This window comes from Chelonia mydas, chromosome 14 (assembly GCF_015237465.2).
Source record: "Chelonia mydas isolate rCheMyd1 chromosome 14, rCheMyd1.pri.v2, whole genome shotgun sequence".
NCBI lineage: Eukaryota > Metazoa > Chordata > Testudines > Cheloniidae > Chelonia > Chelonia mydas.
This window is the reverse complement of record NC_051254.2, coordinates 10,405,026-10,430,380: the sequence shown is the minus strand read 5'-3', so window position 1 is coordinate 10,430,380 and position 25,355 is coordinate 10,405,026. Positions and strand designations below refer to the sequence as shown.

Genomic DNA, 25,355 nt, shown 5'->3' with positions numbered 1-25,355 from the left:
AGGATCATATTGCAACTGTTACAATAAATTGACCAGAATATGAGTATTGTTTAGCCATAAAAATCTGAAATTGGATCGTGACCTACATGCGGTATAAGGCCCTATGTAAATAGTGCCAGCATGAAAAATGGGAATCTCTACATACTGTAACCATAAAAAGCTGTCGTTTCTCCTTCTCGCCGAGGAGTGCTTCACTTTTTGTGGATTTTTATCAGGGTCTTGTTGAGTGAAGCAGAGATTAAACTAAATACATATGGCCTAGAAACCACTTACGACTACTGTGTATAGATGGAGCAGACTATATTGAGATTGCGAGCTGGTGACTTGTATTTCAAAACAAGTTTAGTCCTTCTTTCTGTGGTTGTGGAGATTCTTGTATGTGTCTCTTTACATTACCTCAGCAATGAGAAGTGAGGAGGGCAAAGAATGTGTCTGGATCAAATTTGTTATGGTTTTGGTTCTCACGAGATGAATACAATAAAATCTAATGGGACCATATTTCTACCTTTTTCCCCCCTTTACTTGGATGGTTAGGCATGGGACTGAGATCATTCCTGATGGACTTGATCCAATGCCCATGAAGCTAATGGGTGTCCTTCTGTTGATTTTGATGGGCTTTGGATCAGGCCTTGTATATCATCTTTCAGCTTTTTCCATTCTGTAAATGTGTGCTTTCAGGAGAACGTGGCAGGAGAGACGAGATGCCCGACAGTTTTTTGTTTTTTTTTTCATGTCCAGCCCTGGCAGTGAAATGAGCATTGATGGTCTCCGTCTATCTTCTTCCAAGTGTAAATTTGCTCCATTTCCCAAGCTTAGAAAAACCAGGTCACTCCAAAGGGAAGCTAATGTGTCAGGCTCTGGTATAAATAGCAGCAGGGTTCCCCCACCTCTTATATAGCTGGCTTTGTTGTCATTTAATATTAGAAGTACTGTGGATTCATCGTCCGTTCCCTTAAATCTGGCATGGATGCAGAGATCTCAGGGGTTCCAATTAAGTTTTAAAATAGAATTATTATCTGTTTGTGTTATGGTGTGCACCCAAAAGTCCCAGTCTTGGTCTAAGCACATCCTCAGCTAGCGTAAAGCAGCATCGCTCCATTGGCTTCAGTGAAGCCACACCACTTTACACCAGTGCAGGGTCTAGCCCGCCTCTTTTTAAGCTTAATTGGATGCCTTCCCATTTTCACGCATGGAGGCTGCCTAATGCTGGCGAGCCTGCGGATGCAGGTATTGCACATTTTGGACTGAGATAGCAGCAAATTTCCAGAAACCAACTTCTTATAAAGATTAGAGGTAGCTGTGGATAAATGGAATTATTTGCATTGTAAATTCCAGCCAAGGTGTTTGGTTCAGAAGCAGCCAGAGAATGCAAGCATGAAATCTGAGAAGACTAGGATACCTGTGGACTGTGAAAGTTATTTACTTGTTGTTCAGTCATCTATCTGTGCCAAGAAGAGCTATGGGAGTGAAACCCAGAAGTACCACAACTTCCCAGGGTGACCTATTCCCGCAGGTTTTTGTCTATGTGATTGTCTGAACGCAGCTTCTCTTAGAACTCGCTTTATTTATTTGGGGGAAACTTTGCTCTATTAGTGTGAAACATTTATAGCAATATAAAGCATATTACTTTGTTAAGAATGGTAATGACTAGTGCCTTGATAAGGACAGCAATGCAAAAAGCTGTGGAATCACTCATAAAAATTCAATTTTCATTTTAAATGGTCTAGGTCACTAAGTGAATTGTCTTGGCTAAGATGTAAAATAGAGTCTGGACCCTGTCTGGTTTGTTAAAGATCTCATTTTTTCCCCCAGAAGAGTTAGCACAAAGGGGCTTAGCAATATTCCAAACTTCTTCTCCAGTTTCAAATAGAGACAGTATTTTACACTTCCCGTCTAAACTATAGCGTAGTGTTCCAGTGCAGTGCTCTGCTGCTCTTTGCCCCAGAGGCAGCTGCAATATTGTAGTGGGTGGAAATGATTCCTAGGTACTGTGTATGGCATTGTAAGGCCTTGGCTTCAGTGGGACTCCACGCATATGAGAGGGTTCATGCTAGCAAACCCTGATGCAAGATTGGAGTCTCCGTTTGTAAAGGACTTTGGGACTCTCCGGAAGGATAGGCATTTTATAAAAGTAACTGCTGACTGCACCTGTGCTGTACACAAAGATTGCATAAGAATTTCACAGTGGCAATGGAGACAAAATTTATATCCTCTCACTCCAAAACCCCACCCCATAAGAGCTGAGCTAAAGGGGATTCTCCATTAATTCTTAGCAATATAGTGCCTATGAAACACCCTAGATCCAGCTGAAAAGTTGTAATTCCACCCAGTAAAACGCAGCAATAGCCTTTGCATTACAATATTATCAACTTAGGACAGAAAAAAAAAGGAAGCTGATCAGTTTCCTTCACTTGATTTTGTTTGCAAGGTATTTGTGCATCTGTAGCTCCTTTTATGAATTCTTCCCCATCCCACCCCCCCAGGGAATCAATAGACTTGCCAAAATAATGAATGTAGTTCGACAAACCCCTGCGAAGCAGGAATTCTCTGTTTGCTGTCATTGTTTATTTTTGCAAAGGAATTTGACAAGTCTCTGGAAAGCAAGGAGACTGTGTGAGTGACACGATCAGGTTGTGTTGTGGAATGCAGATTACCTGCAAAGTTCATTTAAAACTTTTTGGATCACCAGAAGTTTTTCTCTTCCTCAATTTTTCTAAACTGCTATAATACTTTCAGCAGAGTATTAACAGAAAAATAGTGTAAATTCCTGACCTTAATAAAGCCTACTGGATTAGACACTTTCTCATGCTGTGACCAGGGGTGCTGGAACAATTTGTATAGTGGGAGAGCCATTGAACCACATTGTAAACCCTGTATATGATGGAAACCACTTCCAGCTAGGGGGTGTGGCAGCACCCCAGGACCCTTAGTTTCAGCACCTATGGCTGTGACCTCCAATTCTATGTTGTCCCCAAGTAGCAACATGACTTACATAATTGAATTAGAGTATTGCCAACCTCATCTGTTGGAAAAAGTCTGAGCCTGCCCCCCAAAATGATAAAATTGCCTTAAAAATGATGATTTTTTTAAAAAAAATCTTATTTGCCTTTTGGTTTCTGAGCCTATACGCTGTACTTGGGTCACATTTTCAAGGTTTTCTCTGCAACCCTGATGGCTAGAAACTTACTTTTTTAAAAAAGGAAAACCGAGAATCTCATGTAATTACAGGACATCAGGATCTGGGGCCCTAAGAAAAACACCAACACGAGACTCATAAGAGTTGGCAACATCGGGGTATAATCAGTGACAGAAGTAGGTTAGCCACCATGGACAATTAAGGTGCCTAAGGAGCACTCACAGAAGACAGGCAGTTGCAGAGACGCTAAATAAATTCTTTGCATCAGTCTTGACTGCAAAGGATGTGAGGGAGATTCCCACACTTGAGCCATTCTTTCTAGGTGACAAATCTGAGGAACTGTCCCAGACTGAGGTGTCAATAGAAGAGGTTTTGGAACAAATTTGATAAATTAAACAGTAATAAGTCACCAGAACCAGAAGGCATTCACTCAAAAGTTCTGAAGGAACTCAAATCTGAAATTGCAAAACTATTGACTATGGTATGTAACCTATTACTTGAGTTAGCCTCTGTACCAGATGACTGGAGGATAGCTAATGTCACATCAATTTTTAAAAAGGGCTCCCTAGGTGATCCTGGCAGTTGCAGGCCTATTTCTTTGATCCTAAAGATAGAATTTAAATATGAATGATCTTCATCCTGTGGATAGGTCCACTGTATTCAATTTAAAAACAATTGGGATTAATTCAACCTGTCTTTAAATTTTTTTTAAAAAGTTACACACTGTACAATGTAGTCAAAGTATATGCTACACATAAACTAATGAACCCCGAATCTCGGCAGAACAAACCTCTATTGTACATACAATCAAATTATAAGTGGATGAAGTGCTGATCTAATGCAGGTAACCGGCAATATATATTTGTCTATTATGCTGAACCTGCCTGTACAATATTCAAGGTTCATACCTGCTTTTCTATATGATTGATATCCCACAAGAAAAATTGTTACAAATGGATTGTATTAAAATAGATTTTGCCTCTTTGTGTGAGATGACAAGTCTGTATTGAACATGTCACCCAGATTAGTAACATGATAAAATGCAATATGTGATGACGATGGGGGGGGGGGAAGAAAGCAGCTATAGATCAAACAGAACAAACTCCTAGGGTAATATTTTTCAATGTGGCTTAGGACCCTCAGTTCCATTTTTGGCATTTAGGCATCTAGGTCTCATTGAATGTCAATGGGATTTAAGCTTCAAAGTCCCTTTTGAAAATGGGACTTAACCTAAGTCACAGAGGTGCTCTGAAAATTTTACCCTTCGGCAAGTAAATCAGATATTTTGATTGTGATCCTTCAAGGGTGACGCCACTCGGTCTGTGCACGATTGGGGTCCTTCTGAGGAATCTGTATTTGGAACATACTTGAGAAATACCTACTTTAATGACACGAAGGCACTTTGCACTAGTAAGGTCAGGCTGGTTGATAAAATAGAAGGAGCATTATTCTTTTTCTTACCATGCCATATAGGGCCCGGTGTGGTAGGGTTAAAGCTTAGAAGAATTTTGAATCAGGTTTTCAAGCAGAACTTTGAGACTGAAATTGGCCGTATAACATCTGTTTCTTCTGCACTGATTACCAGAAGGCACCGAGCTTGATTCATTGTTCAGACACGTGGCTGTGAAGACTTTGTGTGACACCAATGACTGAGGCTGCCGGCATTGCTCTGCAATGGAGAATGCAGCTGAAAAACAGTGATTACTAGTTTTCTGATGCTGCCGTGAGGTTGTTCCCAGTCAGAGGAGAAATATAGAATAACAGTGCACTTAAATGGACACACTCAGGGCTATGACTGTGGTTATAATTCACTATATCTATTTATATATGCACTTGATAGGAATCTGATACTTTTTCCCCCCTAATTGTTTTGCCACACAGGTGATTTGCATATTTATTTATTTGGGTGTGCTTGATTTGTCATCACCAGAGGGAATGAATGAGATTCTCTGGCTAGCTGGATTCCCTCTTTTCCTATCTGGACACCGTATTTCAATGGCGGTTACTCCCAACCAAAGCCCTGGACAATGTGCAAGAATGTAAAGTGTGTCTTCCCCCGCGGAGCACCATGAGATCGTTCTGCAGACATGCGTTGAAGAATCCGAGCCTGGAGGCAGAAGCCGGACTTCCAGTGGAATCCCTTCCCTTCGGCTGGGGGCGGGGGAGGAGCTGGCAGTCTCCACGCCATTGCTAATGGTGGTTTAGCTCCATCAGTGTCTGCAGCATTGGGACCTTTATTCTAGACGGGCAGCTGGCTCAGTGCAGGTGTAATCAACATGGTGACAGGGGCCATCTGCCTATCTACGTTACAGCATCTGTGTGATAGGGGGCTCAGAGGGCCAGTAGTTAGCACAGCTGACTTCTAGCCCCTGGCCTCTCTGTCAGGGCCACAGAGGTGCCTGTTCCTGATCCTCAGCCAGGAATCTTCAGCTTTCCACTTGCACCTGGGCCTTGGCCCTTAAGTGAGGCATAGTAGGAGAACTCAGGCCCTTTCTCTCCACTGGTTCCCAGCCCAAGGCCATGTGGGAAGCAACACTGGCAGGGTCCGCCCTGCAGTGAGTCCAAGTCCGTTGCCCTGTGCTGCTTCTTACCTATAGGTCCCTTCAGTTTGGGGCATGGCCCCTATGACAAACAGTCACTCACTTAACAATAAGTGTCCAGAGGAGTAGGCCCTGCAGGACCCACTGGTTCACAAAGGGGGTGGTGGTTGGAGAAGGCTCTGCCTGGTGCCTTACCTGCCCTGTGGTCCCTTCTCAGGCTCCACCTTCCATCTGGCTTCCTGGAGAAGGGCTCCCCTCTCCTGCCATTTGTCCACCACCTCTTGTCTGGGGTTCTGAGCTCCTTTTAGCTTGCTCCTCCAGTCAGAGCATGCTCAGCCAGGGTGGCATTACCTGGACCCAGTGTGAGGTTAGTATACCCTATCACTGCCATTGCATGGGTTAGATCATTGAGTCTGATGCTATTGACTTCATTGGGCTTTGGATCAGGCCCTATAAAGACCACAAAGCATCACAAAATCTTGCATTACCCTGAGAACCTCACATAGACATCCGAGCCAGAGTTACAATCCAGTGTTGGGTGCTCAGATACTATGAAGACAAGTACCTAGGTAGACAAAAATTCCTAAATTACCCCTTCATATGCATAACAGCAATGCATCTCCCAGAGTAAGTACAATTCTTTCTTTCTCTTAAAGGAGAGCTGCAATAAGGAGTGACTTTGATCATTATGGAGTGGTGGTTAAATCAAACCCTTTCCTGTTATGCCTTGAACATAACTTTCTAACAGTAGCAATAAATCCTATTATTTCTAAGATTGGTTTCACAGTGATCATGATTCACTGGATGTTCAGTGATTTAAATCCTGGATTCCCTGCTGCCAGATGTGGCTGGGGCTGGGTTAGACAGAACAAAACTTCTAAAGAGCAATAATATACCTTGATTGGCGCTGTTGTAGCGGTGAGGGCACTAGTCCAAGCTCCAGCTCACACAGGAAGTCAGAGGCAGACCTTTTACAAGCCACTTAGCCTCTCTGTGCCTTAGTTCCCCATCTGCAAAATGGGGCTAATAGCACTGCCCTACCTCACAGGGTGTTGTGAGGATAAATAATATTAAAGACTGTGAAGCAGTCAGATACCACAATAATGGGCCCCATATAAGTACATCCGATTTCCTATTTACCTGTATTTCTTAAGCCCACTGGGGCTTGCCTATACAGCTCATAGATACTGACACATGGACAGCTAATTCAGAGGAGCTCTCTGTAGGCCCAGCAGCAAAAGGTTCCGTGCTGCCCTCCAGAGAAATCCCACCTGGTGGAGCTTTTTATTTATTTTTTGTAACTCTTTGTTTGTTGTAGCACCCATCAGCACTCTCTAGACACACAGAAAGCACAGGACAGGCAACGGTTCGGGGGTTTAAAGGGATTCAGCAGTGATCGAGGCAGTGCTTGGTGCATAGGAAGTTTTAGCTCTGTTGAACTCAAACGTAAAACTCCCACTGACCTCAATGGAGGCCGGATTTCACCCACAGTATTTGCCATGCTAGTTCAGACAAATTGTCCGTCTCATCCTGTCTTTGGAAGTGGTCAGTGTGTAAAGCTTCCGGGAGGGAAACCTCCCCATAGCATTTAGATTGTAATTTTCTCAGGGCAAGGGCTTGTCTTTCTGTTCCATTGTCTGTGCACACTTAATGTGCTGTCTGAATAATAGTAAGGCTCCTGTCCAGTTGTGCGAATACTGTGACATTAAGGGAGCAAATTCCTTCCATGAAAGTGAAATGTTTCCACAAAGCTCACAAGTTTCGCATGGCTGGAGTGCTCAGTGGATGGCACTGTAAAGTCTATCAGTTCAGAAGAGAGTCCAAAGCATAAACTTCACTCTGTAACTCTGGAATGCAGCCATCCAGTTTCCATCCTTTTTTTTTTAAATCCAGCACCTCCTTTCCTACAGTACTTGCGTTGCTGGTGGTAGCCAAAACAGGTGATGTGATACATTTTATTGGCATAGTAAAAGACTGAAATACTGAGGCTTTCAGGCTGCATAACAGGCTCTTTTTTGGAGAAGAGGGATCTGTGTGTGTGTGTGTGTGTGTGTGTGTTTGTGTTGTGCTGCGTCTCTTTAAAGATCTATCCAGCTACTCATAGGTCTATGCTTTAAATAACTGTTTAGTCTTATATGTCTCCATATGATCATGCAAGATATATTTCAAATACATCCTTATATGGCTTACTTAGGCACAATTCAGAAAAAGCATGTGCCCTACTCAGAATAGCTCTTTGACTTCAGTTGGTCTTGAGCATGTGCTTAAAGTTAAGCTCCATGCTTAAGTTCTCTCCTGAAGAAAGATGCTTTCCTGAATCAGGGGTTTACACATGTGTAGCCCCGCTGACTTAAGTGGATTAATGAGCATAATTTTGCCCTATGTTATAATGTTTACAAGCTTAAAGCAGGATGGTTGTCAATGCATGATGTCTCAATGTGCAATGCATCCTTCCAAGCTGTAATTAGAGGAGCTTCACATTCTATCCCGCACTAATTGCCTTCTAGGACTTAGACTGGATTTCCATTTCAGTGGCACTTGTTAATGGCAATTCAGTGTCCAAAGACACAAACACGTTGCTCTGCTTACATGGTACATTCTTCCTTAGTTCTAATGAGATCTGATGGTTCAACATTACTGGTACCTCTGTCCAAAATAAGTGTGGTATTGGTACATGCAATATGGCAGAGAGTAGTCCTGGTTCTGATCTCTCACTGGTTTTACACTGGCATAGCTCCATGGACTTTAGTGGAGTTACTCCAGATTTACACCCAAGGTAGTGCATTCAGATTATTTATTTAATATTGAGGGAACCCCAGTCCTGGATCAGGACACCTTGTTCTAGGAGTTGTACAAACACAGAACTAAAAGACAGTCCCTGACCCAAAGAGTTTACATTCTTTGTGTCTACAGTATCCAAAGAAAGGAAACCTAGGTTGTTCAGGGACATCAGTAAAGAGAACTTGTAAATAACTGAGCTCACAGAGAGTGGCCAAAGATGATGTCTTTCAAGTGAAAATACATTTTCTCCAACATTGGAAGAGCCAGCTGCTGCTACGGTATGTTGGTTTTAATGTTTGATCAACTAGGGCTGCCCACACAGAAGGGGCATTGACAAATCCATTTGTTCCAATGATGGTTGGGTGAGTTTTGCTTCATTGTTAATGATGCAGGTCAAGTTGAACTGCTTTATTTCCTCTTCTGCCTGCAGGTTGTTTATAAGAATGGATTTCAGCATCTGCATTATGACTTTTAGTAGGTGAACAATAGAGACAAACTGCCGCTCAGTTCACGTGCAAAAACAGATTCATGCTTTCTGTGATAGCATGGTTTGACCTCATGGCATCCGAGACTCATCTAGCTGTTTGCAGCCATTAGTAGTACTATTTATCATTATGCCTGTGTTAGTGTTTGTCTTTCCTCACCCATACCTACAATAACTCCTCACTTAACATTGTAGTTATGTTCCTGAAAAATGCTACTTTAAGCTAAACGATGTTAAGCAAATCCAATTTCCCCATAAGAATTAATGTAAATGTGGGGATTAGGTTCCAGGGAATTTTTTTTCGCCAGGCAAAAGACATTATATACTTATACAGTATAAATTTTAAATTTTAAACAAACTATTTAATGCTATACTCACCAGTGATGACTGTGAAGCTTGGTTGAGGTGGGGCGTAGTGGGGCTTTCCCCACTACGCCCGTCTAGCACTCCTGCCGGGGAGCGGGGTCGGGGGCTTGCCCACTGCCTGGCTGGAATGCTGGGCAGGTGGAGTGGGATAAGCCCCCACACCCCAACCCTGCTCCCAAGCTGGAATGCCAGGTGGGCAGAATGGGGAAAGCTCCCACTCCCCAACCCTGCTCCCCAACTGGAACACCGGGTGGGCGGAATGGGGCGAGCCTCCGCGCCCCGACCCCACTCCTCGGCAGGAGTGCCGGCTGGGTGGAATGGGGCAAGCCCCCGACCCCACTCCCCAGCAGGAGCGCTGGGTGGGCAGGTGGAGCAGGGCAAGTCAAACAACTTTATAATGGAATGTTGCACAACTTTAAACAAGTATGTTCTCTAATAGATCAGCAACCTAATAACGAAACAGTGTTAACCGGGATGACTTTAAGTGAGGAGTTACTCTATTTGTTTCTCTACATCTTGACTTTTTTTAGATTGCAAGCTCTCTGGGGCCAAGGTCTGTCATTTGTGAGGTGTTTGTACAGCTCCTAGCACGGGAGAGAAGCTGTCTTGGCTGAACTCCCTAGGTGCTACCACAATGCAAATAATTATAGAACTGAATCATAGAGTCATAGGACTGACAGGGAACTCAAGACATATGTGAAATAACTAGTGATGACAACATGGGAGGAAGCAGGGTCTTGTGGTAAAAGCACTAGGCTGGGGTGTAAGAGATCTGGGTTCAACTCCTCTTTCTCTCTGACCATGGGCAAGTTACCTAAGCCTTCTTGGTGCCTCATTTCTCCAGCATTGAAACAAGAGAATAGCCTACCCTCTCTTTGTCTTGTATACTTAAATCACAAGATGTTTGGGGCAGGGGGTGTGTTAAGTTGTTTTGTGCGACCCCTTTGTACTCTGGTATCTTGAGCGCAGCTGGAGCTGCTCAGCGCTGTTTGTAAGACAAACAACAAAATTCTAGAATTTGGCATTATTTCACAGAAAGAAAACTGCCAGCATTTTAGTTCAATCTCCAGCTGCTTTGATTTATAAATAAAACACTTCAATATTATTCTCTGAACACTTCAATCTCTGTCATTTGGGCTAGATGCTAATTTTGTTGTCCTAGTTTTACAGAACATTTAATTATAGGTGAAGTCTGGAGAAGTCCGTCTGGCTGCTTTGGAAGCTGTTTAAGACAGCGCTGAAATGAGTCTGCTTGGAGAGCCCTTCTGCAGCATTTGAAGAGATGAGTGTAGTGTGTGCATGCAATGAGTTGAGTGATCTAAGAGGAGACATAATGTTCTGGAGGATGCAAGAACTGTTAGCACTGCCATGCAGGAGGCCCGGGACATAGTAGCCACGAAGGATTCTCTCCCCCCTTCTGCTCCTTTCTGGTGGAAAATGATGTCCGTCTTCTTCCTAATATTCCTGCCAGCTTATTCATGGAACATACCTCAGAGGAGGCAGCATGTTCATAATCCCCAGTGTGGCTGGGCATGGAGGAGCTGCTAGTGCAGTAGATGAGAAAGACATTGGCCAAAAGGTAGGAAAGAACTGAAAGCCAAGCACATGTTGTGACATGGCAGGTGGGGGGTGTCTCATTTAGATTTGTGTGTGTGTGTCTGTCTGTCTGTCTTACAATTTCTTTCCCTGGTGTGTGTTTACTCCTTGACTAACAGCTTCTCCTGTGTCCTTGACTTTCTTTAAAAGAGCCTCTTGGCCAGAAAGAGGCGGCTGTGTGTGAAGGGAGGCATGTGTGGCCCCTTGCCACCTGTGTCTGTGTTCACCTCCATAGTCCGTGCAAGGGGGCCAGGTGGTGCTGTGATTAGGTGTAGGTCAGTGATGCATGAGTGGGGGTTCCCTGAGGGCAGGGTTATTTTCAGAGGGAGGCTGTATAAATTGGTGTAAGGGATTGCAAGCCGGTGCAAAAGAGAGACTGAAAGTGATGTGTACAATGAAATACAACCAATAGAAAAGTGCAAGTATAAGCTAACATATCCTCCAACACCCAGAACACTTAATATATCATTTCTATTGCCATAGTACTGAGAGCATGGTCCCATTGTGCTACGCAGTGAACAAGCAGAACAGTCCCTGCTCCAACAAATCTAAGGCCTCCAATCCTGCAAATATGCATGTGCTTAAATTAACACACTGTGAGTAGTCCCACTAACTGTGGTGCAGTGTTGCCAGCTCTGTTTATTGCTCCTGATATTTGCAGTTTTTCTTCAAGCTTCAGCTCCTGGAATCAGAAGACTTCATGAGAATCTCAGCTTTCATTTGGGGGAAAAAAAGTTCCTAGCCCACATTCTACAGGCCACTATCCTCCGATCCCACTGAGGGTTACCAAAAGAAACTGCATCATCTGCTCAAGAAACTCCCTGCTATAGCACAGGAACAAATCTACACAGACACACCCCTAGAGCCCCGACCAGGGGTATTCTGTCTGCTACCCAAGATCCATAAACCTGGAAATCCCGGACGCCCCATCATCTCAGGCATTAGCACTCTTACAGCAGGATTTTCTGGCTATTTGGACTCTCTCCTCAGACCCTACCCTACCAGCACTCCTAGCTATCTTCGAGACACCACTGACTTCCTGAGGAAACTACAGTGCATTGGTGATCTTCCTGAAAACACCATCCTGGCCACCATGGATGTAGAAACTCTTTATACCAATATTCCACATGAGGATGGACTACAAGCTGTCAGGAACAGTATCCCTGATGAGGCCACAGCACACCTGGTGGCTGAGCTTTGTGACTTTGTCCTCACCCACAACCATTTCAGAGACAACTTATACCTTCAAGCCAGCGGCACTGCTATGGGTACCCACATGGCCCCAGAGTATGTCAACATTTTTATGGCTGACTTAGAACTACACTTACTCAGCTCTTGTCCCTTAGCGCCCCTCCTCTACTTGCGCTACATTGATGACAGCTTCATCATATGGACCCACAGTAAGGAGACCCTTGAAGAATTCCACCATAATTTCAACAATTTCCACCCCACCATCAACCTCCGCCTGGACCAGTTCACACAAGAGATCCACTTCCTGGACACTACAGTGCACATAAGTGATGGTCACATAAACACCATCCTATACCGGAAACCTACTGACCGCTATACTTACCTACACCCCTCCAGCTTCCATCCAGAACACATCACACGATCCATTGTCTACAGCCAAGCCCTAAGATACAACCACATTTGCTCCAATCCCTCAGATGGAGACAAACACCTACAAGGTCTTTATCAAGCATTCTTAAAACTACAGTACTCACCTGGCGAAGTGAGGAAACAGAATGACAGAATGAGACTGGTACCCAGAAGTCACCTACTACTGGACAGGCCCAACAAGGAAAATAACAGAATATCACACTGGCCATTACATACAGCCCCCAGTTTAAACCTCTCCAGCACATTATCAACGATCTACAACCTATCCTGGAAAATGATCCCTCACTCTCCCAGACCTTGGGAGGCAGGCCAGTCTTCAGTTACAGACAGCCCCCCAACCTGAAGCAAATATTCACCAGCAACTACACACCACACCACAGAAACACTAACCTAGGAACCAATCTCTGTAACAAACCCTGTTGCCTACTCTGTCCCCATATCTACTTTAGCAAAACCATCAGAGGACCCAACCACATCAGCCAAACCATCAGGGGCTCATTCACCTGCACGTCTACTAATGTGATATATGCCATCATGTGCCAACAATGCCCCTCTGCCATGTACATTGGCCAAACCGGACAGTCTCTACGTAAAAGAATAAATGGACACAAAGCAGACATCAGGAATGGTAACATACAAAAGCCAGTAGGAGAACACTTCAATCTCCCTGTATGTTCAATAACAGATTTAAAAGTAGCCATTCTTCAACAAAAAAACTTCAAAAACAAACTTCAAAGAGAAACTGCCGAGCTACAATTCATTTGCAAACTTAACACCATTAATTTGGGCTTGAATAGGGACTGGGAGTGGCTGGCTCACTACAAAAACAATTTTCCCTCTCTTGGTATTGATACCTCCCCATCAGTTATTGAGAGTGGACCACATCCACCCTGACTGAATTGGTCTTGTCAACACTGGTTCTCCACTTGTAAGGTAACTCCCTTCTCTTCATGTGCCAGTATATTTATGCCTGTATCTGTAATTTTCACTCCATGCATCTGAAGAAGTGGGGTTTTTTACCCATGAAAGCTTATGCCCAAATAAATCTGTTAGTCTTTAACGTGCCACCTGACTCCTCGTTCTTTTTGTGGATACACACTAACATGGGTACGCCTCTGATACTTGGCACCTAGCCCCCATGGTTGTGGAGAAAAGCTTGAAAACATGAAGCGGATGCACCCTAGAGGCTCAGCAATCATTGTCAAGGCAAATCCTGAAGGAACTAGCCTTCTTGCAGGTCACATACCATCCAAATTGATCTCTCACTAGGTCTTTAAAATGGTCAGGATGGTTATTTAGTTTATGTCCAATTTGGTGATTTTTATGACACTACCGGAGCTTTTGATGATCATGTGATCTCCAGCCATGTAGCAGCATCCCTTGGTAAAAGTGCCGTGTAATTCATTGGTCTACTGTCCTTATAAATAGATGCACTCCAATAAACGGATCCAGTTGGCTGGGTTTGGCTCTGACTATCCTCATTTCCTTGTCCTGCCATTTAATATAGAGCAGCTGCTGTAAGACGATGGAATTGAAAACATCAATCTGCCGCTTGTCAGCCATTCTCAGCACCTATGTTTCACTGCACAATAGATCTGATATAACCATTGCCCTGTATAGCCACAGCGTCATAGCAACCTTGTTGTCCTGACGTCTCCATGGAAGCCTCTGCATGGCATGGAACGTAGTGGTGGCTGCCGCTTTACCAGTGCTCAGAAGGCATATTTTAAAAAATGCCCATTTTTATTAATTAAAATACAAATAGAAACAAACTAACCTACCCTATAATCTTTAAGCCAATCTCCTAAGTCTTTGGGGCCTGCCTGATGATTCTTTGAATGCTTGGAGTCAGCGATACAAGTTGAGCATGTGCTGAAGTCTTTTGCGGGATCAGGGCCTAAGACCATCCGCTCCCGCACCCCACAAAAAAGGCACGTAACGCTACGTCTACATTTGACCTGCAGCATCTTTAGATGACTGCAGCGGTTGCCTAGGTCTGAAGCTGTCACTGCTCAGACCACTGGAAGCTTTATCTTCACCATGTTACAATTTTTACAGGATTTATATTTAAAGAGGCCTGTCACTGAGCTCAGATGGAGCCAGATGTGGTTATAAAACTGATGGCAGAAGCAAAAGAGCAGGTCCCAGTGGCTAGATTATTAGGTTTAAACCAGAGTGCTGATCATCACCTGCTACTTGTTTTCTGTGTAACCTTAAGTAAGTCACTAAAACTCCCTGCCTCAGTTTCCTTATTTGTAAAATGAAACCATACTTTGCCTCCTGTGCTATGGATTATTTAGTTTGCAAGGGTCTTTTAAACATACACCACCACAGACGCGATGAGGGTAAGAGCAACGACCGTCTGTTTTAGTTTAAAAAAAAAAAAGCAGAATTCAATTGAATAAGTATAAAATGTGCTAATTGTTCCCCCCTAAAACGTTTCTCTGTGACATTGCCAGTTAAAAACATCAGTTCAAGGAAAGGGATTGTTGGCAATGACTGCACATTTGATATTCTGGCTGTCTTGTTTTTTACACTAATGGTGTTTTTATTTGCCATATGGAAAAATACCTATATTCCAGATTATAGTAATCTCTTGGTACAAGGCCTCTTCCTGTCTGTCAGTCTCAATCTGAGGTACGGGAGAAGCCAGGAGGGGAAAGGGAGCTGGGTTGGATGTCAATGAAACAGCAAAAAGTAAAAAGCAAACACAGCAAAGGGTCCCTGCCTGTAACTGCATTGTACTGATTACACATATGAATGGCATGCTCATAGAACAATGATGTATGTATAACCCTATGTGTTTTTCCCCTTTTATTGTATCATTGCTGATATTCCTTCTACAAGTGACTATTTTGCTGTGTTAATGAATAATAAATCCCTGCAGATTTAAGGGACCACAGAACCCTGGGTGTAAGAGAATCCATGTCCTTGGGCCAAATTTCTCTGTGTGTGTTAAATCCTTCCCTCTAGTTTACTGGATTACAGCTAGTGGAAGCATATGGAGCAAGAGGCTACAAAAGTAGATTGCTCTGATGAACTCCACAGGGAGCAGTTCCAGCTGCAGTTGGGTTTAAATCTGTTTTATGCTCATGTTACAAAACTTCCTGCTTCCAGCTATTTCTCTTGGATGGAAGATACCTAAAGTGTATGTTCTAACAGCCCAGGACTCCTACCTGTCCCACTAAGAACTGAGCCCAGAGCACCCCCTTTCTTTGTTTGTTCCATGTCTGATGATTGCACTGGTTGCAATATATATGGATTCAGGTTATGGCTTCAGTAATAAAATAATTAGAGACACTTTGAAGGGTGAGATTGTCTCCTCTCTGCTTTAGTGTGGAAAAGAATCCAAGAGAGAGTGGCATGCAAAGGCAGAGATTGATTGGAACTCACCACTCCATAGAGCTCAGAGGGTCTAATGCAAGGTTTTCAGACTGTGTGTATGTCTGTATAATAATACTTGGAGCTAATAGGGAGAATAACCTAATCCACACGATCATGATGCTCTCTAGCAGCTAGTTGCAAAAGCTATACATCCAACTCCTGTCCCCAACCAGAAGAAGCTCTCTTTTAGCTGAAGTATTGGATTCTTAGGGAGGAAAATCCAAGGTTCAGGCCCTGTTGATGACTATGAAATCAGTATGGGAATGAAGTCAGAGTTGATTCTATATGGTTACTTTACCATCAGCTTTATCTCAAAACTTTATTATAATCTGGGAACCAGACTCTTGTAAAGTAGAAGTTGTACACGTCATTTCATTAATGATCTGGAAGGAGTGAACAATGAATTGGCATAATTTGCAGATAATACGAAATTATTCAAGATAGCTAAATCCAAGGCAGACTGTGAGGAGTTACAAAGGGATCTCACAAAAGTGGATGACTGGGCAACAAAATAGCAGATGAAATTCAGTGTTGATAAATGCAAAGTAATGTACTAGGGGGGAAAATAATCTCAACACATATATAATGATGGGTTCTAAATAGCTGTTACCATTCAAGATATAGATCTTAGAGTCACCGTGGATAGTTCTCTGAAAACTTCAGCTCAATGAGCATCAGTGATCAAAAAATCTAAAAAGCATAGAAGATAAGACTGAAAACATCATAATGTCACTATATAAATCCATGTGCGCCCACACTTTGCATGCTATGTCCAGTTCTGGTCTCCCCATCTGAAAAAGGAGATAGTGGAACTGGAAAAGGTTCAGAGAAGGGCTGATCAAGGGTGGGGAATGATTTCCATATGAGGAGAGACTAAAAAGGGCAGGGTTGTTCAGCTTAGAAAAGAGACTGCTAAGAACAGAGCCAGATTTAAACCTTGCGCGCCCCTAGGTACAGCATCTTCAGCACTGTCCCCTACCTACAGGTGACCTTTGTTTGCAGAGTTTTAAAGAGATAAGGTGTCCCTAGAATGCCAGTGCCGCTAGGCACATGCCTAATTGGAAATCCAGCCTTGGCTAAGGAGGGATTTGATAGAGGTCTATAAAATCATGAACAGTCTGGGAAAAGTGAAGAGAGAATTCTTAATAGGCAGCAGGCTGAATACAGACAAGAGGAAGTACTTTTCACGCAATGCACAACTAAGCTGTGGAACTCATTGCCAAAGGATGCTGTGATGGCCAAAAGTATTACTGGGTTCAAAAAAGAACTCGACAAATGGAGGGAGGATAAATCCATAAGTGGCTGTTAGTCAAGATGGTCAGGGACACAACCCCATGCTTGGGGCAAGCCTAACGCTCTGACTACCAGAAACTGGGAATGGAAGACCAGGTGGATCTCTTCATAATTGCCCTATTCTGTACGCTGCCCCTAAAACTCTGGTCCAGGTCACTGTTGGAGACAGGATACTGGGCATGGTCTTAACCAGTATGGCAGCTCTTATGTTCTTATGATAGAAACGCATTTCCCTCAACTCTCCCAACTCTAATCAATCCAGCTGAGATCAACTTTGGTTAGAATCTGGACAAATAATGGTAAACCTATTTATTTGAATTTCTAAACCATGAATTTCTAAAACATTTGTTCCTTCTCCGTGTCTCTCTCCCTTTGTGTGATTTCAAAAGGAGATGTGACATATAGCACCAGTGACAATGTCATTTTTGTTTTTATCACTGTCCATTTAAATATCCTCTCATCTGACAAGTGGATTTGAAATTCACTTTGTTTGTGCATGTTCCGTCCTGGAACTAGCACAAATAAGAGACCGTTCTGCTCAGAATGGAAAATTAATCAATGGCTGTAATGCTGGATTTTTGCTCCTTTATTATTCTGACACATGAAGAAGTGGTAGCAAACAAACCCTAGGACACCAATGGTGTATCACACAGCTGTAAAATAAGTCTAAATTCTAACTTTACTGAGCTGTAAAGTCTGCTGGAAATTCTACTGATGTGAAGCATTTCTAAACTGAGATTTTCTTCTGTGAGGAAGACGGGGCATCTGCACTGCCATTGAAAACACAGCAGGGTCAAGCTCATCAGTGTATTTCTGGGGATGGTGTTGTGAATGGAATGGCCTTTCTATGTAAAAAAAAATATTAAACTCTGAAAAAACATGTTCAATTTGTTTAGGAGAATTGAAAGAAATCTTCCAAGTAAAGGACAATTCAGCTTTACAGGTTAACTGAAACCAAGGGTAAAATTCTGACCCCATTGAACTTAATAGATGCTTTGCTATTGATTGCAATCCTGTTCCTTCTAAAATCAAGTAAAGCAGATGTATCAGTAAAGGCAGTATTTGCTGCCTGAAGGTTTAAAAGCCTGCTATGCATGTCGTAGGAGCACAGATATAATTGTGCTTCTTGGCCGCATTCTACTCTGCTCACGAAGGAGGGTACTGTTGAATAGGATTATGGCTGGCAAATCAGGCCTTGAATTACTGCTCTCACCTTCCCTACTTTCATGCCTGCCTTACACTACTAACATGAGAAAGGAATCAGGTCCTCTCATTTCTATTCAAAATCCTGAACTGGTTCTTCCTTGATTTAAAAAAATATATATAACTGGATGGCCTGCAAGCCTTTCTGGGTTGTTAATATGAGTAATCCAGCACGGCAGCAGACTTGTGTTGTCTGGAAATTAGGGTTGTGTGAAAAAAAATAAATGACCGTGTTCATTTGCTATGTTGGTGAATGATAAAATATTCTAATACATTCACTATTAATGTCACTTGAGAGGAACTGGAAGCAAATAGCTGCTGTGATTGTGAGCCATTGGCCTCATCATTTTATATTGCGTTGCTTTGACTGTGAGTAATGTTCTCTGTCTTCGCTTCATGCTCAAACATAGATTTCTGCAGAATCCCACTTGGGTGGAGGCTAATTAAGGCTGTCATCCTGACAACACAGGATTGTGAATTACAGCAGATTTCAAGTGTTCAGCACCCCAATGGGGGCCAGATTTTCAAAAGCGGCTCAGCCCCCAACGTGTATCCAACATGCTGAGCTCTTTGGCAGATCTGGGCCAGTCCAATATCAAGTGACTCATGAAATAGAGGGTTCTGCTGCTTCCCTTTCTACTTAGTGGTACCCAGTCATCAACCCGTTGGTTCACAAAATCAGATAACTAAGAAGAGCCTGATCCAAAGTTCATGGAAGTCAATGAGTCTCTTTCAGCAGACTTCAGTGTGCTTTGGAGTAGGCCCTAATGCAGTGTTGCCAAGTCTCATGATAATTATTGTTTTCCTTAAAGCCCCAGCTCCTGGAGTGAAGTGGATATGTGATGAATTCAGCCTTCATTCTTAAAGCAAAAGTAAGTTTCTAGCCCTCGTGGCTGTGGAGAAAGCTTCCAAATGGGACCCCAGGGCACCCTAAAGGCTCGAAAAGCAGAAGGCAAATAAAAAGAACACCAAATCTATTATTTTTACATAATCTCATTATTTTCGGTGAGCCTGACTCATGATTTTTGAACAGTTGGGGTTGGCAATACTACCCTAAGGGCTTGCCTTTATGGCAAGTGACTGTGCGGTGAGTCAGGGTGTGAAGCTACAGTGCACAAGCTTGCTGCACAGTAACCGCCGGTGTCGACACTTCTACAGTGCTCCGAAAGTCCTGAAGGGCTGTTGGCTTAAGCTGGGACTTTCAGTGCATAGTAGCAGTGTCCACAGAGGATGTTAACTGCATTAGCAAGCTGCTGCACTGTAGATTCACATCCTGGCTTTCTGCATGGTAATTTGCCATGGAAACATGCCGCAAGACTTTCTAATCCTTAGATGTAGCTGTTTATAGGCTTAAGGGGGCTAGCCCTAATATTTCTTGGTCAGCCACAAAACAGTGATCCGTAAAGTACTGTACTTTTATGGCTCCCTGTGCCCCGCAGGGATATTTAAAGTGATTTTCATTATGTAACTTCCCTTAAGCTTCTGCAACTCCCACCCTACCATCCAAGCCCTGGAGGTGGGGGGAGAGGAGAGTGTCAACTTCCTGTGGTCATTCCTCTACACCGTTGATCCTGTCTTAAACACACCTGACTGAAAGCAAAAGCCAACTTTAGCAGGGTCGACACCCGCTCCTGCCCTGAGGGGCTTAGAACAGCCTGGGAGAGGGCTATGGCTGGGGACAAGAAGACAGGGTTGATTGGGGAAGGCAGCAATAGCTGGGGCCATGCCCCAATCAGGCCCAGCTGGCCCCTATAAGAGGCTGTGAGTCCAAACAGACTCTCTGCCTGTAGATAGAGAGAAGGGCATGGCTGCAGGGGAGCCTAACCAAGTGCCTAGAGTGGAGCAGGGCTGGGGGAAGGTCAAGGGAGCTGGGGAACTCCGGCCTGGAAACCCCCTAGGCTGCGGCCTAATCGAAGGCCAGTTAGGTACTGAGGTTGCACGGGGGCAGCCCACAGGTAGGCCGAGGCAGCAGGTCCAAATCCCCCGTTGCCTGTGATGAGTGGCTTATATACTGCAGTCAGCCCCAGTGAATGGGGGCTAGATAGTGACTGAGCAGTAGCCAAAGACTGAGGTGAGGTAGGGATAGGGGGTGGGGGTTCCCCTGGGTGGGGAGGCCCTGCAAGTGAGGGGTTACTGCCAGGGGGTAGCACCCTGGTGTACAAGGGGCACCGGGTCCGGGAGGGACACAGGGGCCTGGCATAAGTGGGACACCGGCCTGCAGAGGGTGCTCCAAGGCTGGAAGTAGAGCTACTTCCCAGGACACCAGCAGGAGGGGGTGAATCCGACATGCTTACACTAACCCTTAACACTATGGAGTGACCTGAGGCAGTAGCCTCTCCTGATACTTGTCTCTGTCCCAACTTTATGTATCACTATTGATTTTTGGATTGCTTATCATAGGGAGGTGAGAGACAGGAGCTTTGAACCATGGCCTGAAGATATTTTCCTTTCTGAAAGGATCATTGGAGACATCTTGACCAAATGGATAGTTGACCCAAATAACAAAAGGGGGTGGAGAGGAACGGTGACTCTTTCAGAAATGTCATTGAAATTTTTCTATTTATTTTTTCCAAATTCTAAACTTCAGCAAAAATTCTAATCTAGAACATTTCCAGCCCGCTCTTGTTAGGCCCAAGATGCTGGCTCTCAGCATTAGCACAGTCTCGCTAGGCCTAGGCGCTCTCATTGCTATTCAGTCTAGATCTGTAGATCTGCCACAGCTCCCACTCGAACTAGTGAAAATGGATGGGATAGTCTCCTATGAGTTCCTGTTAACCCCTCCCAGACCTGAGTTCCTTGCATGGGGGATGATGCATCCTAACCTGCCTTTTGCTGTTCCCCATTCCCCGCCAAATCGACTTATAGAGGGAAACAGGCATAGAAGAATACTCATCCCTACACACAGGTCCTCATTCCTCTAGCGGAATGCGAGACCCCCCTGATCTTACTCCTTCCACAAACTTGCAGCTTGACCAGAGGTGGGAATCAAACTCTTCATCTGTTTACAAACCCCTGTCACTGCATGAACAGCTGGAGGTACCAGACCCATTGCTACCTCTGTCCCTCCAGGAGTTCTCCTTGGGAAGTCTAGCACTGGGATGCTAATGCCGAGATGGTCCTACCCTGACTGCAGTTACTGACATCAAAGAAAGAGAAAGTACCAGATCATCCCCATGTGAAACACCAGAAGTTCTGAATTTTTTATAAGACCATTCACTTTGAAATACAGAAAAAACCCCATAGTTACCATAGCAACTGTCTCCTGGGCTGGCAGCGCTGATATTTTCTTTAGGGTACAAAGTTAGGGCATGATCCTGAAACTACTTCCTACCAGAATAGTTCTTATTCGTCTCACCGACTTCCCGGTGAGTTTTGTTTGATTAACAGCAGCAAAATTTCACCTTATGTGTTTGCAAACCTCTATGCCCATCCCAGCATTGGGCTAGCAACAACAGAATAACATGGCAAAGTTCCTCTCCTTTTTTTTTCTATGAAATTTGTATATGTTGTTGACATCAGTGGGATCCCGGGAGTCCATCTGCATGGGCAGCTTGCAGTTTCTTGGCCACAGAGAGCTCTGTTTGCTTGAATATTTAGCAGAACATCTGTTCCATTATTGCATATAGGAGAGGTCTGATCCAACACTCAGCAGAAAGACTCCCATTGATTTCAATGAGCTTTCGATCAGGCCTGTAAAAAATAACATTTTGACACTTTTTCCTAAATCTTCATGGTCTATCCTTTCAGTTACATCAGTATGTCTTTGTATGCCCATCTAAAGGGAAGAGAGGGGGTCCTAGGATCAGGAATTACAGGTGCTAAAAGACACATTGTCACCTAATGCCCCGTATTGTTCTGCATTGCATATTCTTTGTTTTGTAAAGTTTTAAATACCAAGCGGTGAGGTCTCTACCACAATTTTTGGGAAGACTGTTACTAAGAGTGGAAAGAAGTTGGGCTGTATCCTCAGTTGCCATAAACTGGCATGGCTCTTGAGGTCAATGGAGTGATGCCAATTTACATCAGCTGATAATCTGGCCCATTTATCCTAACCTTCAGCCTAAGATTTCCTCTTCTTGATTTCCTCCTGCTACTCCTAGTAGAAAGGAGCATGACTGAACAGATCCCTTTGAGCCGAAGTGAATGCTTTTCCATTATAGAGCTGAGGAACCGAGCCAGCTTCCCCCTCACATGGAGATTGCCATTGCTTTTGACATGACCAGTGTCTCTGCCAACCTCAGCCTGCAGGACCTAGTCCTAAGCCCTAGCTTTTCCAGTTGGCTGCTCATAGGATGGTGCCAACAGAAGCACAGGGCTCACTATATTTACTAATTTAAAATGGGTGGAAAAAAATAACTGACTTGAGCCCAAATCAGGTTTCATTGATACTGCATAAAAGACCCATTTATTGAAAAAGTTGTGTGAAGAATCTGCCTCTTTTAGAATGAGAAGGGGAACATGCTGACCTGGGGATGCAATTTAAAAAAAAGTATAAGAAAATTCTAAAGGCATTTATTATTCAGTTTCTAAAGCATTAATTTCTCAGTATAGACAGCAGACCAATATCTTTGCTTGCAATTTGCTTTAGCCAAATACCAGCATTTAATTATTGGTTTGGTGTTGGACCACATCTGACCATCATCTGTGCTATGATTGGTCCTGTGGGGGAATAGTCAGTCATTTATAAAAGTAATCATGTATTTTGTCTAAAAAATTAGTACTTGTAGTGTGATTTGAGTGGCTGTGTTCCACCGATCACGATCTAGCATAAGTTCTGTTGCATTTTATCAAAGGAAAGTATTGATGTCTGTTTTTCAAGCTTTGCAATCAAGGCTTATTGACATGCACAAATGCAGACTTCTTGGGACAGTTGATCTCTATATTGATCAAGCCCAGAAATCTGTAGCAGATGATCATTCTTTGAATTTCTCAGCCCTTTATACCCTTCGGCAGCAACTTTCTAATTTAGGGTCAATGATGATCTGAAAGTTTTCAAGGGGTTAAGCGACTGCTATTAAAAAGGTTTGTGGAGACAGCTGTAGTAGATTGAATGAATGGAGGGGAGAATCGTTTCAAAACTCCACATAGAAGATGCTCCAGATAAGCCCCATTTTATAGATGAGGGTGGGGAGAGGAAGGGAGATAGGACTGAGCCACACAGAGGTTAAGTGATAAACACAAAATTAGAACCTGACTAAAATACAATAGTGATTTACTCAAGCTGACATGGCTTGTAATAATACCTATCTCCTAGGAGCTGTGAGATTAAGTCATTAGTATTTATGATGGTTTTTTGAGATCCTTGCGTGGAAGGTGCAAGGTGATAATGTGTGTGCACGGTGCTGTTTCACTGCAGTAAATTTCCTGTTGGAATCAGGGAGACTGAAACATAGTGTACAAGAGACACATTCACTCTCATTTCTCAGTTCATACATATGGCATAACTACTCATCCAAGACATCTGCCTGAGGTTTCCCAAATCAGCTCTCAGACCCCCAGACAAAGGAACACAGAAGAACAACCCCATGCAGCCACTGGCACATAACTGCTGTCCACAGGCCGGAGTTAGGTGTTGAGGTTCCTAAAGATGCAGATAGGTGCCTACAGGTATTTACAGAAGTGCTTAATCAGGTTAGGTGCCTAACTTCTAGTGGGAGCTACACACTTCTGTAAATCCCAGTAGAGCCTATCTGGATCTTTAGGCACATAAATACATAAGGAAGAGATTGGGGGGGCCAGATTTGCAGTTTAGGATCTGAGTAAACCATGCACAGTTTCATGCCTCTTCTTCACAGGAGAGATGTTCTCACTTCTTTACTTTCAATGAAATTGTTTGGTTGACAGAATCTTTGACTACCTGAGCAGCTTTCCAACATTTTCTGGCCCATGGCCTGGATTCAATCACCATTATAACTGTATGAAAACCATGAATAGACAGCAACAAGAAGAAAACTCTTCCCGCAAAATGTATGTTTATCGTAAGAGGGGAAAAATGGAAGCTGGGGCCAGCCCTTCAGCGGGTGTAATCACCACAGCTTCATTTAAATCAGTGGAGCTACATCAGTTTACACAAGCTGAGGATCGATGCCTGAAACCTTAATTAGAGATGGGTCCAAGTTGCAGGGTTTAGATTCTAGGCTGGATCCAGATTTTTCCCCAAATTTGGGAATGTTCAGATTTCGGGCCCAGCTCTAGTTGTTGAATAGGTCTGTACTCTAGCAGGTAGGTGCGCACATAAATATATATTTAGTGCACATACCCTACCACCCAAGGGTTCTGAGGGACTTTTTGTTTATAAAGTGCTTTGAGATCCTCAGCTAGAAAATGGTAAGGAAAAGTTACATGTTCCTATAAAATAATGATTTGTTAACAACCATGCAATTAAATGACATACAGTCATAGAATTTCTCATAAGTGTCATCAAGAATGAATGCATCTGAATGAGAAATAATGCCTCTATCAAATGATCTCACAATTTTAAATTAATTCTCTCATGTCACCAATGTATTGTGATGGTTAACAGGTATAAGGTAGTTGCTTAAGTGGCTGGATGCTATTGTGTTAAATAAAATGAGACAAAGTCTCAATCATACAGTCATTATGGGTGAGCAATTGCCCATAATGGGAAATGGTTCTGAGTGTATATATTGTAATCAACTAATTCTTTTGTGTGCACTAATTTGAAAACCTAGGAATTGCTTTAGTGCATCAGAACAATGGCTCATCTAGACCAATATCCTCTCTGTCTTACAGTGGCTAATAGCAAATGTTTTACAGAAAAGTGGAAAACTTCCACAAGAGACAACTCTGCTATAATGTACCTTTTAGGAAAGATGATTTCATGCTCCCAGTAATAGGTCATTGCCTTTATCTCCTGAAGCATGAGGATTGATATCGTTTACACATTTTTCTTTAGCCTGATTAGCGTAACTAGAAATGACATAGGTAGCTT

General features: G+C 43.3%; 1 long non-coding RNA gene across 1 annotated transcript in view; it reads left to right on the top strand.

Moving 5' to 3' along the window:
- Window positions 1-25,355, top strand: part of LOC122462938 — a 92,830-nt gene that overhangs the window by 6,359 nt on the left and 61,116 nt on the right. The window lies entirely within an intron of this gene.